General features: G+C 30.7%; 1 protein-coding gene across 9 annotated transcripts in view; it reads right to left on the minus strand.

Annotated features, from left to right (window-relative positions):
* LOC129911733 (transcriptional regulator ATRX homolog) overlaps nucleotides 1–14,526 on the minus strand; it is an 89,558-nt gene that overhangs the window by 18,561 nt on the left and 56,471 nt on the right. The gene's annotated exons all lie outside the window — the stretch shown is intronic.

Below are 14,526 nucleotides of genomic sequence, written 5' to 3' on the forward strand. Positions count from 1 at the left end.
AATAGATTTTTTTATAAAACTTGAAACTGTTAGTTAATTTGCAGCGAAATGGCTTATGGAATAAAAAATATTTTGATTAATTAATTGTTCCTAATTATTTGACAATGTCGTAAAAGAATTTTAAAAAACAAAAATCAATAATGGGCGCAAGAAGCAGAGTACTGTTGCCAAGTAGGGATTTTTCATTTTTCGAAATTTTACAAGAATTGCATTAAATCGAAAACCGTAAGGATTTGGGATGAACAAGTTACCAAATTATGAGAGCCCTTAAGTTCACCAATTAGCATATTTCGTTTGATCCATTACTTTTGGGACACCCTGTATATTATAAGATTGACATTAGGTCAACGGTGTTGCTTTTTGTGAGTTATTTTATTCTTATACGTTAACAATAGTCGCATTAAAATGAAAAAAAAAACGTAAAACAAAGATAATTAGTGATACCAAATTAACAAATTACTTAAAAGTTTCAATACATGATCAAAAAAGTCATGATCTAAAAAATTTTGTTTAGTTATTGTAACAAAAAGAAAAAGAACAATGCGTAACACATGGAACCATCCCTCAAAAATTTATTGAAATCGTTGAATCTGTCTTCGCTAAAAAAAAAACTAATATAAGAGAAAATACTTCCAAAATGTTGTATTTACCTAGAAGACCAAACCCTCAAAATTTCATCGAAATCTTTAAAGTTGTTACCAAAAAAAAATTCTATGTTTAAAAAGTGGGCTTGGCAGTGGGCGGATTTTTCCAAAAAAAAACTTCCAAAACTTTTTACTTTCTTAGATAAACAAACCCTGAAAATTTCATCGAAATCGTTAGAGCCGTTCCCGAAAAAACTTATATGTTAAAAAAGTGGGCGTGGCAGTGGGCGGATTTTTCCAAAAATACTTCCAAAACTTTTTAATCGCTTATACAAACAAACCCTGAAAATTTCATCGAAATCGTTAGAGCCGTTTCCGAAAAAACTTATATGTTAAAAAAGTGGGCGTGGCAGTGGGCGGATTTTTCAAAAAAAAAATTCCAAAACTTTTTACTCGCTTATATAAACAAACCCTGAAAATTTCACCGAAATCGTTAGAGCCGTTCCCGAAAAAACTTATATGTTAAAAAAGTGGGCGTGGCAGTGGGCGGATTTTTCCAAAAATACTTCCAAAACTTTTTACTCGCTTAGATGAACAAACCCTGAAAATTTCATCGAAATCGTTAGAGCCGTTTCCGAGATCCCAATTTTATATATATTTATATATATATATATATATATATAAACAATTTTAGCTCGTTTAAAGTTATAAGATTTAAAATTATAAAAGAAATGTCAATGTATTAAAGTTTATGAAAAAAATTAAAAAGTATTTAATAGAAGTTTTGAAAAAAAAAATTAACTTATTTTTTTTTTAAGTTGAACATTTAAATACCTATAAAGTTATTTTTTCTTAATTCAATAGCCCTTATTATTTGCCTAAGTCTTTGGGAAAATCAATTATTTCAATGCAAAAATTCAGTTTTTATCAAAAAAATCCAATGAAATTAAAGTAATTTTTAATTTTTTTCAAAACCGTAATAAATATTACCTTTTCCTCTTCGGAATCTATCTATCTATCTATCTATCTATCTATCTATCTATCTATCTATCTATCTATCTATCTATCTATCTATCTATCTATCTATCTATCTATCTATCTATCTATCTATCTATCTATCTATCTATCTATCTATCTATCTATCTATCTATCTATCTATCTATCTATCTATCTATCTATCTATCTATCTATCTATCTATCTATCTATCGACGTCCCTGAAGAGTAACGACATAGCAACTTTTGTATGAAAATCGCTATTTCGGGACTCTTCAGGGACGTCTGTGTGGGGGGGGGGGTAATGCCGTGGTTAAAACGTCTGGAACTAATTTATTTTCTATCAAGAGGTAGTAGTGATTTTAAAAGAGTTACCACCAGACGGTTATACATCAAGCAAGAAATAATATTCTGACTTTTGTATGAAAATCGCTATTTCGGGACTCTTCAGGGACGTCTGGTAGGGATAATGCCTTAGTTAAAACGGCTGGACTTAATTTATTTCCTGTCAAGAGGTAGTTATAATTTTTTATGAGGTACCACCAGATGGTGATATTTAAGGGAAAAACAAATTTGCTTAACTCTTTTCTGAAAATGCTATTTAGAATTTCAATGGCGTCTGGTAAGGTGAATGCAGTGAATTAAACGTCTGGGACCCAGATTTTATAATCGTGGTATTTTTCCTGATTTTTTGGTATAACATATTGTGGTTATACCTCCGACACCTAAAACTGATTTTTTTACCATTTTCGGGAACGTCTGGCAAGGGCAATGCCGCGAATAAAACGAAAACGTCTGGGACCGAACTTTTTGAAATCAAGGTATCGCGCTCTATCGGCTCTATATGAATTAAAGTGGTTATATACTCGACACACAAAAATTGGGAAAATGCATTTTTCAACTCCCCATAAACCATAGAATGCCGTGAAATAAACCTGTCAGACTTTCGCATTCTTTATCAGGACGCTTTTACCTACACATACATATGACCCAATTTCGGTTATACCTCCACTCCCAAAATCTGCTGTAGGCTCTCGGTCTATCAGGGTTTGTTCTTCTAAGCGAGTAAACAATTTTGGAACATTTTTTAGAAGAATATGCCCACTGCCACGCTCACTGTAAAGATTTCCATGAAATTTTCAAGATTTGTTTCTCTAGACGAGTCAAATATTTTGGAATAACTTTCAGAAGAATCCGCCCACTGCCAAGCCCACTTTTCTCATTGAGTCTCATTGAGTGAGTTGCGACCCCCTGGGGGGCTCCTAAACGGGTGCGACAAAAATGTGTTTCGGGTCAGTCACATTCATTTTTTTCTGGGAGCTCTAATTTTTGAAAAATTTTAGTTTTCCACATTTTGGGGGTAATTTCGTACTTATTTTAAAGTTATGCTTTTATAACTGTTTGTTAACATTTTCAAGAAATTTTTTTATCGAACCTAATGCGTTTGGGTTCACTAAGCCTTGAATTCACACTGGTTGCTTTCTAGGAGCTCTATTTTTTATTATATTACATTTTCATTTTTCACATTTTTGGGGTAATTTCATACTATTTTTTTAGATTTTATTATTACAAGCGTTTTTTAAGTTTTGTTTGAAAAATTTGTTTCGAATGATATGTATTTCGGTTCAGTAAGTAAAATAAAAATACAAAAAAAAAAATTGTATGAATTTCTATGCCTTTTCATGTATGGATAGTTTAAAAGCTAGAGTTGCTAGAAAACAACAATGTTATTTTTGGAATCAGCACCCTAAATTTAGTAAGAAATGATAAACAACAGTCTGGAAAATTTTTGTGTGTTGGGCAGTGTTGTTGAAGTGAACCCATTTCATCGCATACAATCCTAAACAGTCGACTTATCAAGCCTTTGCCTTTTATAAAGTTCACTGATCTGATTACATATTTAAGCACATCATTTAGTTCTGGAGGAAGAACCTTGGATGCAAGAACTTGTCCATGAAGAACGCAGTGTGTTATGAAACGTTTGGCATTATGAGTTTCAATTGTGAATTTAGTCCACTATTGTTACCGGTCAAGCTTTTGCATCATCCGTACAAAAAGTAAAACATTTTGTCCAATCCAATTCGTGGACGCGAAAGCTATCTAAAAACATGTGGTACAAACACTGGTCAGTAGTGTACGAAGGAAAAGCTTTACAAAATAAAATGTCTTCTTCAATGTTATCATCAGCTGAAAACATAAAAACTGGGTACAGCCTGACACATCTGTAGACTCATCTAGTTGCAATCCGAAATTTGGATTTTTCTTTAATTTTTTTAGACGGGCATTTCGCTTATTCTTTTCTCTTGATTGTGCTGTCAGAAATTGGAATACTTCTTAGCTGTCTGCCTCCTGTTTTCCGAGAATGTTTTTAACCATATCCAGGGCCGCAGGTAAAATGAGATTCTCAAAATCTCAGAGATTTTCCCTACATGTTTTTTTTTTAGTTTTTGAAAAAAAACTATTTATCTTAAATTTTTTAAATACCTTAAAACTGTTATTTTTTTAGTATACTAGCAAACTATTTATCTTAAATTTTTTTAAATACCTTAAAACTGTTATTTTTTTAGTACATATTTGTATTTCACCGTCTTTGCACCAAAAATTCTGATACCAATACATATCTCACTTTCGCATTCTTGGCATTTGCTGAGTTTTGAAAAAAAAAATACGCTCTTAAATTGTGATTTGTATTTAAGAATTCAAGAAATGAAAAGTTCTGCAAGACCTATTTTTAAATGACAAGTTATGAATTGAAAAAATGTAAATAACTGCAGGGCACTCTACCAATTTTTTTTATTTCAAGAAACACGGGAAAAAATTCTTCGCGAATAAGTAAAATCTTATGTTATCATACCGAGTTTTGAAGGGGTACAGTGTTTAAAACTATTTAAAAATATTGACACATTATACGGTGAGGGGACCGCCAAAAAATATTTCTCCTCTCAAGGGGGTCGCGAACTCAAAAAGTTTGAAAAACACTGCTCTAAGCCAGTGCTTTTCAAAGTGTGGGTTCCTAAGGGCGTCGCTGCCGCAAGCCAAATATTGATAAAAAATAATTAATAATGCTAAATAGAAACAAAAAAAACAGATAATTTCTACTTGTGACAAATATGTTTGTATGTAAATGTTGAAATCTTGGATTGATCTTTGATACTTTAACGACTTAATCGTTTTCCAGGTTAAGTCTGTTTCTCTTCATAGTTTTGATGTTTAACATTGAAGAGAGTGTGAATTTTTTAATTCCATTTCCACTTTCAGAATCCATTTCTGGAAAGTACATCTCAATAATTTCATCTTCAAATTTAACAAACTATGTTCCATGAGAGGAATGTGAGAGCTTACATATATTGCTTTCTAAAAACATGTACAGGCATTGGCCAGTAGTGTAAGCAGGAAAAGCTTTACAAAATAAAATATCTTTTTCAATGTTTTCATCCGCTTCAAATCATACAAACACCACAAATTGGGCACTGTTTGAAACATCTGTAAACTCATCTAGTTGGAATGCGAAATTTAGACTTTTCTTTAATTTTTCCTCCCTCCTAAACGGGGGGGGGGGGGGGCTAGCTCCCCTCGTTTAGGAGGGAGGGGCAATTTTCTAAAAAAAAAAATAAAAATGATAAAAAAAATTTAAAAACAATGGCAACCCCTACAATTATAAAAAATACCTTTTTCAAAAGCCAGAATTCTAAACTTAGTTTTAAATTTCAGATCAAGTTTTTCAGTCAATATTTTATAAAATAATCGAATTCAAAGTAAGGAATTGTGAAAAAAGCTGAAAAAAACACTGAATACTAATTTTCTTAAGACTGTGCACCTCAAAACAAAATTGATTAATTAAGTAAACTGCCATAATAAATTCTTGATCAAACACCGAAAACCATATGTTTTTATGCCTTATAGTTTTTGAGAAAATAGAAAAACACGAAAACTACTTTTTTATCAGATTTTAATTTTTTAACTGTTTTCAATAAATTTGGCATTACATTGCCACCATTAAAAAGGTCTTTGATATTTTATACACAGAGTAAGTTGAGAGCTTTGTCTTTTGGCAGGCGCCAATGTCAATAGCTTTTAGGGTATGTAAAGTCGCCAGGCAGGTGCCAATGCCAACATCGTTTTAATTAAAAGTATTTTGCCTGGTCTCCTTCGCCAGAAAAAAAAAACTAAAACCCCATTAACAATAACATCGTTAAAACAAGTGCAATAAAATTTCTTCTTAAAAAAAGTAGTTTTTTTAATTTTTCAATTTTCTTAAAAACTAGACGGCATAGGAACAAATGGTTTTCAGCATTTGATTAGAAATCAATTAAGGCAGTTTATTTTGTTAGAAAATTTTGTATTGAAATCCATAGTCCTCAAAAAAATTGTAATAAATGTATTTTTTTTTTTAACTTTTTTCCCAAAATTTGACTTTGAAATTGATTATTTCAAAAAATATTGATTAAAATAATTTGATTTAAAAATTAAAAAAAAGTCTAATATTCTGCCTTTAGAAAAATGTATCATTCATAACTGTAGGTGTTGCCGTCGTTTTTTCTCAAAAACTAGAAGTAATAGAAAAATATAGTTGTCAGTGTTTGATAGAAAATCAATTGGGGCAATTTTCTGTATCACTCATTTTTGCATTTAAATTCACAGTCTCGACAAATTAATTTTTCAATGTGTTTTTTAAAAGTTTTTTTCTCTAATTTTAATTTTAAAATCGATTATTTCAAAAACGATTGATTAGAATATCTTGATTTAAAATTTAAAATTAAGTGTACAATTTGAGCTTTTAAAAAAGTATCACTCATAACTGTAAGTGTTGCCGTTGTTTTTAAATATTTTTTTTTATTTTAAGTAATTTTTTTAGAAAATTGCATCTTTCCACTCACCTAACAAGGACTTATGTATACTGGCCAGAACCGGCTGTAAATGCACAGTTCTTCTTGAAATTGCTTGGACAAATACATACATATGTTTATAAATTTCGACTTTACGGAAGAAAGTTTAATTTAATCCAAGTAAACTACACACCTTTAAGTTGGTCTGGCAGGCACTTGTACACCTCAAAAAAGTCTGGAAATTTTTTTTTAACTTCTCGATGGGTAAACTAAATTCTATAAAATTTTCAGCCTTACAATGCCAACTTTTTTTTTAAATTTTTTTTACACTCTCAAGGTCATATATACAGCTCTGTGAAAAAAAATAGCACCAACCACTTATTGTAGTTTTAAATGAAAGATTTTTTGAACAAAGAATAATTAGAATTTTATGTTACATTTTAATAACATAAGTGAATTTAGAGTAATCAAAAAACGTAAGTACTTATCCTTTATAATTAAAATTAAATAAGCTATGCTCATCAAAATAAAAAAATACCACTTTTTTGATGTGAAAAATAATAGCACCAGCATTCGAAATTCGTAAAAAAAAAAACAATTTCTTGGTAAAATAAATAAGTTTTTGATTTGGAATGATATCAATTGATTAATATCTGGTCTTACAACCTTTATTTTCAAGTGCAGCGGTGCAACGTCGTGGTATAGAGTCCACTAATGGTTGACATCGCTGAAGTGGAATATTTCTCCATGCAGCCTGCACAGCTTCCCATAATTACAGCGTGTTTTTCGGCTTGGCTTCAAATACAGCTTTTTCTGTCCAAAGATTTACGATGGGATTCAGGTCTGTTGACTCAGCCGGACATTCCATAACCTGAACCCTATTTCAAGCGAAAAAATCTTTTGTTAGTTTGCTCGTTTGCTTAAGCTCATTATCCTGCCGCAGAGCCAACTTGAGAGGCATATTCCATTCAGCGTACTTCCCTCATAATATCAGAATAAATTTGAACCTTCATCATGGGTTAACTCCAAAATTAGAGACCAGCACCACTATATGAAAAGCATCCCCATGTGTTATTTTGCGCCGCCGTCGTGCTTAAAGTATATTTTGGCTTAAACTTTCTGGTCTAAAATTTCTTTGTTCATTATGCTACTGAATGCAATAAAAATTATTGCGTTGTGTTATCATCAATAGAGAAGACCGCAATTTGTAAAAAGGTAAAAATGCTACATGGTGCTATTATTTTTCACAGAGCTGTATATATACAGGGTGTCCCAAAAGTAATGGATCACACGAAATATGCTGATAGGCCTACTTAATGGCTCTCAGAATTTGGTAACTTGTTCATCCCAAATCCTTACGGTTTTCGATTTAATGCAATTCTAGTGAAATTTTGAAAAATCCCTACTTTGCAACAGTATTTTGCTTCCTCCGCCCATTATTGATTTTTGTTTTTAAAAATTCTTTTACAAAAACACTGCCAAATAATTAGGAACAATTAATTAATCAACATATTTTTTATTCCATACGTCATTTCGCTGCAAATTAACTAACAGTTTCAAGTTTTATAAAAAATCTATTTCTAACTTTAATTTGAGAGCAAAACCACAAAAAAAATTTGTAAGGTGTGAGAATGGTTTATTATTTAAAAAAAAGTTGCCCTGTTATTGCAGTTAGATCGCAAAATGTTACAATTTGAATTCAACAAAACAGGGTTTATTCAGAACAAAAAACAATCAAAAATAAACAAATTTTCTCGAACTGTTATTTGTTTATTTTTCCTTTGAACAAAATCCTCTATTTTTGTTTGTATTTTTGCTCGTAAAAACCCTGTTTTGTTGGATTCAAATTGTAATATTTTGCTATCTAACTGCAACTACTTAAATTTTTATACATTTTTGAAAACTACAATAACAGGGCTACTTTTTAAAATAATAAACCATTCTGACGCCGTACAAATTATTTTTTGCGGTGTTGCTCTCAAATAAAAGTTGGAAATTTAGTTTTCATAAAACTTGCAACTGTTAGTTAATTTGCAGCGAAATGGCGTATGGAATAAAAAATATTTTGATTAATTTATTGTTGCTAATTATTTGGCAATGTTTTTGTAAAAGAATTTAAAATAAAATGCACGACTGGGTCGCACGTACTTGCTCTTGTAGTTCAAAGCATCTTTATCTTAAATATCTATTGGAAATTTAAGATTTTGTGGAGAACAAAAAAATAAAAACAAAGAAAAAATCGAAAGTTAATAAAATTTAATTTTTTAAATATTTTTTGAAAAACCTTTTTTTTTTAATTTTTTTTTACATTTTACACTTCAATACCTATGATGTCTGTGAATTTTGAAAAAATTGACTTATGCTTTGATGAAATATATGAACTTAAAAAACATGTCAATTTTTGAAAAACGGCAACGCCATATTTCCGCTCTCGGCATTTTTTGAGAAAAACTAAAAACGCAGTTTTGTTAGAATCAATAAGAGTACTGCGCACACCAAATTTAAACGAAATCGTTAGAGCCGTTTTCGAGAAATTTGAAATACCTCGAAAACGTTATATGGGAGATATGCGTTAAATTGGAGATATTAAAAAAATAAAAAAAACGGTCCTAGGGAATTACGTAAAAATCATCTGTACCAAGTTTCAAGCAAATCCATCCATCCGTTTAGGCCCTAGCTCCATGTACAGATGGACGCACAGACGCACAGACCGACGGACGGCATGACGAAAACCACTTTTTTGATCTTCTCCATCATCGTAATGTTGGTTTTGATTAAAACCTCGATTTTTTTTTCTACACGAAACCAATACTTGCCCTATAGAGCAAGTAAAAACAAAAATCAATAATAGGTGCAGGAAGCAAGATACTGTTGCAAAGTAGGGATTTTTCGAAATTTCACAAGAATTGCATTCAATCGTAAAACCGTAAGGATTTGGGATGAACAAGTTACCAAATTCTGAGAGTCCTTAAGTTCCCCAATCAGCATATTTCGTTTGATCCATTACTTTTGGGACACTCTGTATATGATGTGCACCGCTGCCAGACCAAGATTATTTTACTTAGTAGGCTAAAAATTATCACTGTAAGAATTTTTAGCCTTACAAGAGTCAAATGTGCCACTAGCTCTTGGACTATTCTGGGTATTTCTATCCGACGAGAAATGTTTCAACTAGAGATGCCGCGAACATTCGGCCACTATTCGATATTCGGCCTATTTTTCTGGTATTCGGTATTCGGCCGAATAGTTTAACTATTCGGCCGAATACCGAATACCAAATGGAGAAGAAAAAGACATAAATTATTACACCAAAATGTGTGTTTTATTAAAAAATTGTAATTTTAGTACTTATAATCTACTTAGGCAAGTTGTGGTGAATGAAAACTATTTGTTCCGCATTTGTTCGTAGTAAACGATTACGTTTATCTTCTTAGACTATTCCTGCTTCGGAAAATAGTCTTTCGCTGTAAACACTTGTCCCAGGAGACGAAAGGTAGACTTTAGCAAATGTTGTCAAAATTGGAGATTTTGTAGTATGTGTTGACCACCACTTGTATGGGTCCGCCGTTCGATTAGTCCTCATATATAATTCGATTTCAGATGTCTACCTTTGCAGTAGTAGGTAGTGTGTTCAGACATTTATCTTAAAAGTAGATCAGTTATTCATCGTTACAATACGATGTTGTTGGGAATTTTTTAAGCCACATCTATTCTTGAGACAAAGTATACAATTTTTGAAATTACCAACGTTTTTTTCTGTACATTCGGTATTCGGCCGAGGAGCGTGGCCGAATATTCGGTATTCGGCCAAATCAATGTTCGCGGACTCTCTAGTTTCAACCATATCTAGGGCCGCGCGCCGTAGGTAAAATGAGATTCTCAGGAATTTTGAGTTAAAAATATAAAAACTGTTATTTTTTTAGGAATAAGATATATTTCAACGTCCTGTGCTCCTGGTCATACCAAAAATCTTCAATTTTGGCATTTACCGAGTTAAAAAAAAAACTCAATTGTGATTTGCATTTAATAATTCAGAAAATGTACATTTTTGCAAGACCTACTGCAATTTTAAATGACAATTCCGATGAACAGTTATGAATTCAAAAAAATGAAAATAACTGCAAGGCACTATTATACAAATTGTTAATAATTTTAAGCAAAACGGGAAAAAATCTTCGCAAATAAGTAAAATCTTATGTAATTAAACCGAGATTTGAAGGGGTATAGTGCATACAGATAATTAAAAATGCTGGCACAATATAGTTTGAGGGGGTGGTCAAAATATTTTTCCTGTCAAATGGGTCCCGAACCCAAAAAGTTAAAAAACACTGCTCTAAGCAAATACAAAATTTTCGGAGTATTTTCACGTATATTAGTTTTTTCGGCGAAAATGCATTAAACGCCCTCAATAAATTTTTAAGGGTTTGTTCCTTTAAGGTCTAAGCGATTGAAAAATGGAAGCAATTTTCAAAAATACGACAATTTTTTATACATATTGTTCATTTTTTGTTACAAAAACCAAACAGCCTTCTTATTTTATACGTTCTTCTTCTAAGTTAACTATTTGTTTTTTTGGTAAACCACTGAAAATATTTTCTTCAGATGATAAATTCACCCTTATTAACGATGTCGTAAACGACATCAAAATATACGACACGACTCAATCTGCTTTCCATTTGTCGTTTTCAATTTTTTTCACTCGTTTTCTGTAGTGAACAAATGCCATTTTTTTCATTCTGCATTCCATAAGTCGAAAATAAACGACGACTATGAAGGAAAACGACAGCATCTCTCATTCAAAATTTCTGTCATGACAGAGAATTGAAAGACTACAAAGTACTATTTTTTCTTGTAAAATTATGTTTTTTATACAATTTATTGTTATTTAATTCATCATACAAATTTATCATACACAAAGCAATAAAATGTTTGCATACATTTCCTGAAATTCTCAAATCGAAATCAGTCGCATACGCTTGTCGAGCTGATGGAAAATTTGTTTTATGTGGATAAATTCACATGAAAATTGAATGGAATGAGATTCTAACAAAAACCTTTTTTAAAAAAATACAAACATTAATTTTTTTTTAAAGACCGATAAATAAACATGGAACTATGTATGTTAATGCAACTAAACTTTTTTTGTCCTTGTCACTAATTTATTGTCCAACAAAACATTTCTGCATTAGTCCGTCTCTCCAATATTCTCCAATATAATAACCAATATTCTGCATTTTTTTTTTTTCAATTTCATTAGAGTTTGAAAGATACCTATTACTTTTTTGTCGTTTAAAAATCTACTACAGATTTGTCGCGTCGAAAAAGTTATGGAATACCGTTTGAAAAATGACACGACAAAGGAAACGAGAGCTGTCGAAAAAACGACACGACATCGGTAATAGGTGGGTCAAAATCATGGAGGTGGGAAATTTCGATGACCGAATTCTTACAAAATCAACTTTATTTTATGATAAAAATTTCATGCTCAAATATTAGCTTTAGCCATAATTTGTCGGTTCATGAACGAGCAGAGCACAAAGATGTACATTTTTCAATTTATCGCAAAACCCCAAAAATTAGTACTAGAAAATTGTTCCTCAAAATGGTGGTGATCTATTCAAAACGATTTTAGAGGTCTAGGTATTAAGACAGTAGGTCTTAAATAAATCAAATATAACTTTATTTCTTGGGGCAGAGACCGATTTCTTCAAACAAATGCTTTTATGCACGTCCGAAACATTTACGCCATTGTATTTTATTCTTTTGTTTTTTTGTAACTTTTTTCATAAAAGTGTATATTACATCCATACTTACATAGGATACTGAGTAAAAATACCCAAAAAAATGCAAAATTATGAGTGTAAGACTACATCATTTATTCGGATTCAAAGAGCATTCCCGGAAATTACGTTCCAGGAAATGACGTTTTGACCTTAATTTTTTTTTTATTTTTTATGTCACAAAGTAAAACGAAATATTTTTGAGATTATATTGTAGTGGCCTCGATTTTTAATCATAATATCACCAAAAAATTAAAATTTCAATCTAACTATACCCCAAAACAAGCGTTCCCGGAATGACGGTTAATTGATGTACGCTACTTAAAAATGAAACTAAAACTAGCTTCTAACATGCACTTCATATATTTATCCATAAAAATAGGTGTGGAATGATAAATCCATATAATATCAACTTTAAAAAACTGCTTGCAGCATCATTTATACGTTAGAAGATTAAATTATTGACACTTTAAGTAATGTTGGTATGATGCGTCATTTTTCTTGGGACAACTTTTATTAATGTTTAAAAAATAACAACATTTAATTTTTTTACAAGAGATGTACCAATTTATAAAGAGTATTGTGTATTTGTAGTGTTAAGAAAAGAAATAATCAAAAATAATTGACTTTTATGTGTTTTTAAGCCATTTGATTTCAGTTCTTGTTTTCTAACCGAAACAAATATATTCTTGGATGCGTGTCTACTATTTTAATTGATAAATGAGAAAAAAGCTTTAGATAAAAGTTATTTTGATTAAAAAAAATGCCCGGATATCAAATTTTCCACCTCCATGTTTTTGACCCAGGTATGATTTCCCTTTATTTGTTCTTTTTCATAAATCAAGATAGAAAAGAAGATCACATTTTTTTTGTTACACATGTTTGATTTATCTACCCAATCTCTAATGAATGAAAATGGTTCATAATGGTAGCTTATACCTTAAGTTTTACTAATCAGCGTTGATGTTTTCAGATATAGGAATATTAACAGAAAATTATTTTGTATTCAAAACGTAAAAAAAACTGGATAATACATTGAAATTGTCGCTTTGTGTAACTCACGTTACCTTAGAATGCCTTGAAAACAACTTTTCAGACATTTGAGTCTAAAAACAGGAAGCATACTTACAAAATTGAAAACTCAAATCCATTAAAAAATTTCTATTTGCATTGGATCCTACTTTTGTCACTTAGGCGCAATTTTTTTAACTCTCCATTACATTTAAAGCCCCTATTAAAAATTAGAAATCTATCATATAGCATACAAGTTTTAAAATTTCCCTTTTTTAATTGCGACATTAAAATTATAAAATTTAAAAACACCAAACAAAGACATTCTCATTTATCACATCTTGAAGTTAGTTTTTTTCTATTCTTTATTTAGTTTTTTTTTTATCACAAGCGTATTTGAAGTTTTGCTGGAAAAATTTACTTCGAAGGGTTATATGCCCTTTCAGTTCAGTAAGTAAAATAAAAATTCAAAAACAAAAATTTTAAATCAAAAAAATTTACAAAAAAAAAAATTGTATGAGTTTGTAGGCCTATTCATGTATGAATAATTTAAAAACTAGAGCTGCTAGAAAAAAACTAATGTTGTTTTCATAATCAGTACCCTTCATTTAACATCACTGTTAAATAAAGCCGAATTCTCCTATGTTTAAATTATGCTGGCACAAAAAGTACTGAAATGTAAAAGTGTACCAAGCTATAAAGTTTGGTTTTAAATATGGATCAACTAAATTTTGATTGTTCACTTGAAAATTTTTCAAATAACTAAATTGGTTGTCAAGAGAACAATCAAAATTTAATTGATTCAAATTTAAAACCATGCTTTAGAACTTGGTACACTTTTACATTTCAGTATTTTTGATGCCAGCATAACTTAAAAATAGTAGAACTTGGCTTTTTTTAACAGTGATTGTGAGATTCTATTAACAATATCAAATTCAAATAGGTCAATTTGCACAATATTGCATTGATACCGCTAATTTGTTTATGACAGTGTCCAAAAACTCGTTCCAGATTTTGGGGTGTGAAATTTCTGCATACCGTTTCGTAATCAGTGTGACAACCCCAACGTGATAGGTTCATCAGAGTTTTTTTTTTTAGTGTTACACAGTGTTATTATAAAATTTTTGTTTCAGATCGAATGGTAACTTCGTCCAAAATCTAATAAAGACGTATCAAAACTTAACAAAACCAAATAAACTTACTTATGGCTCATTTCATAAACATTTAACACATTTAAATTTTTAAATGAACAAGCTTCATATTTGTAAGAGGTTGATAAATAATTAAAAGGGCTTTATGAAATTGCTCATTACTTTCCAAGAACACGGAAC

Source organism: Episyrphus balteatus, chromosome 2, assembly GCF_945859705.1.
Source record: "Episyrphus balteatus chromosome 2, idEpiBalt1.1, whole genome shotgun sequence".
NCBI classification, from domain to species: domain Eukaryota; kingdom Metazoa; phylum Arthropoda; class Insecta; order Diptera; family Syrphidae; genus Episyrphus; species Episyrphus balteatus.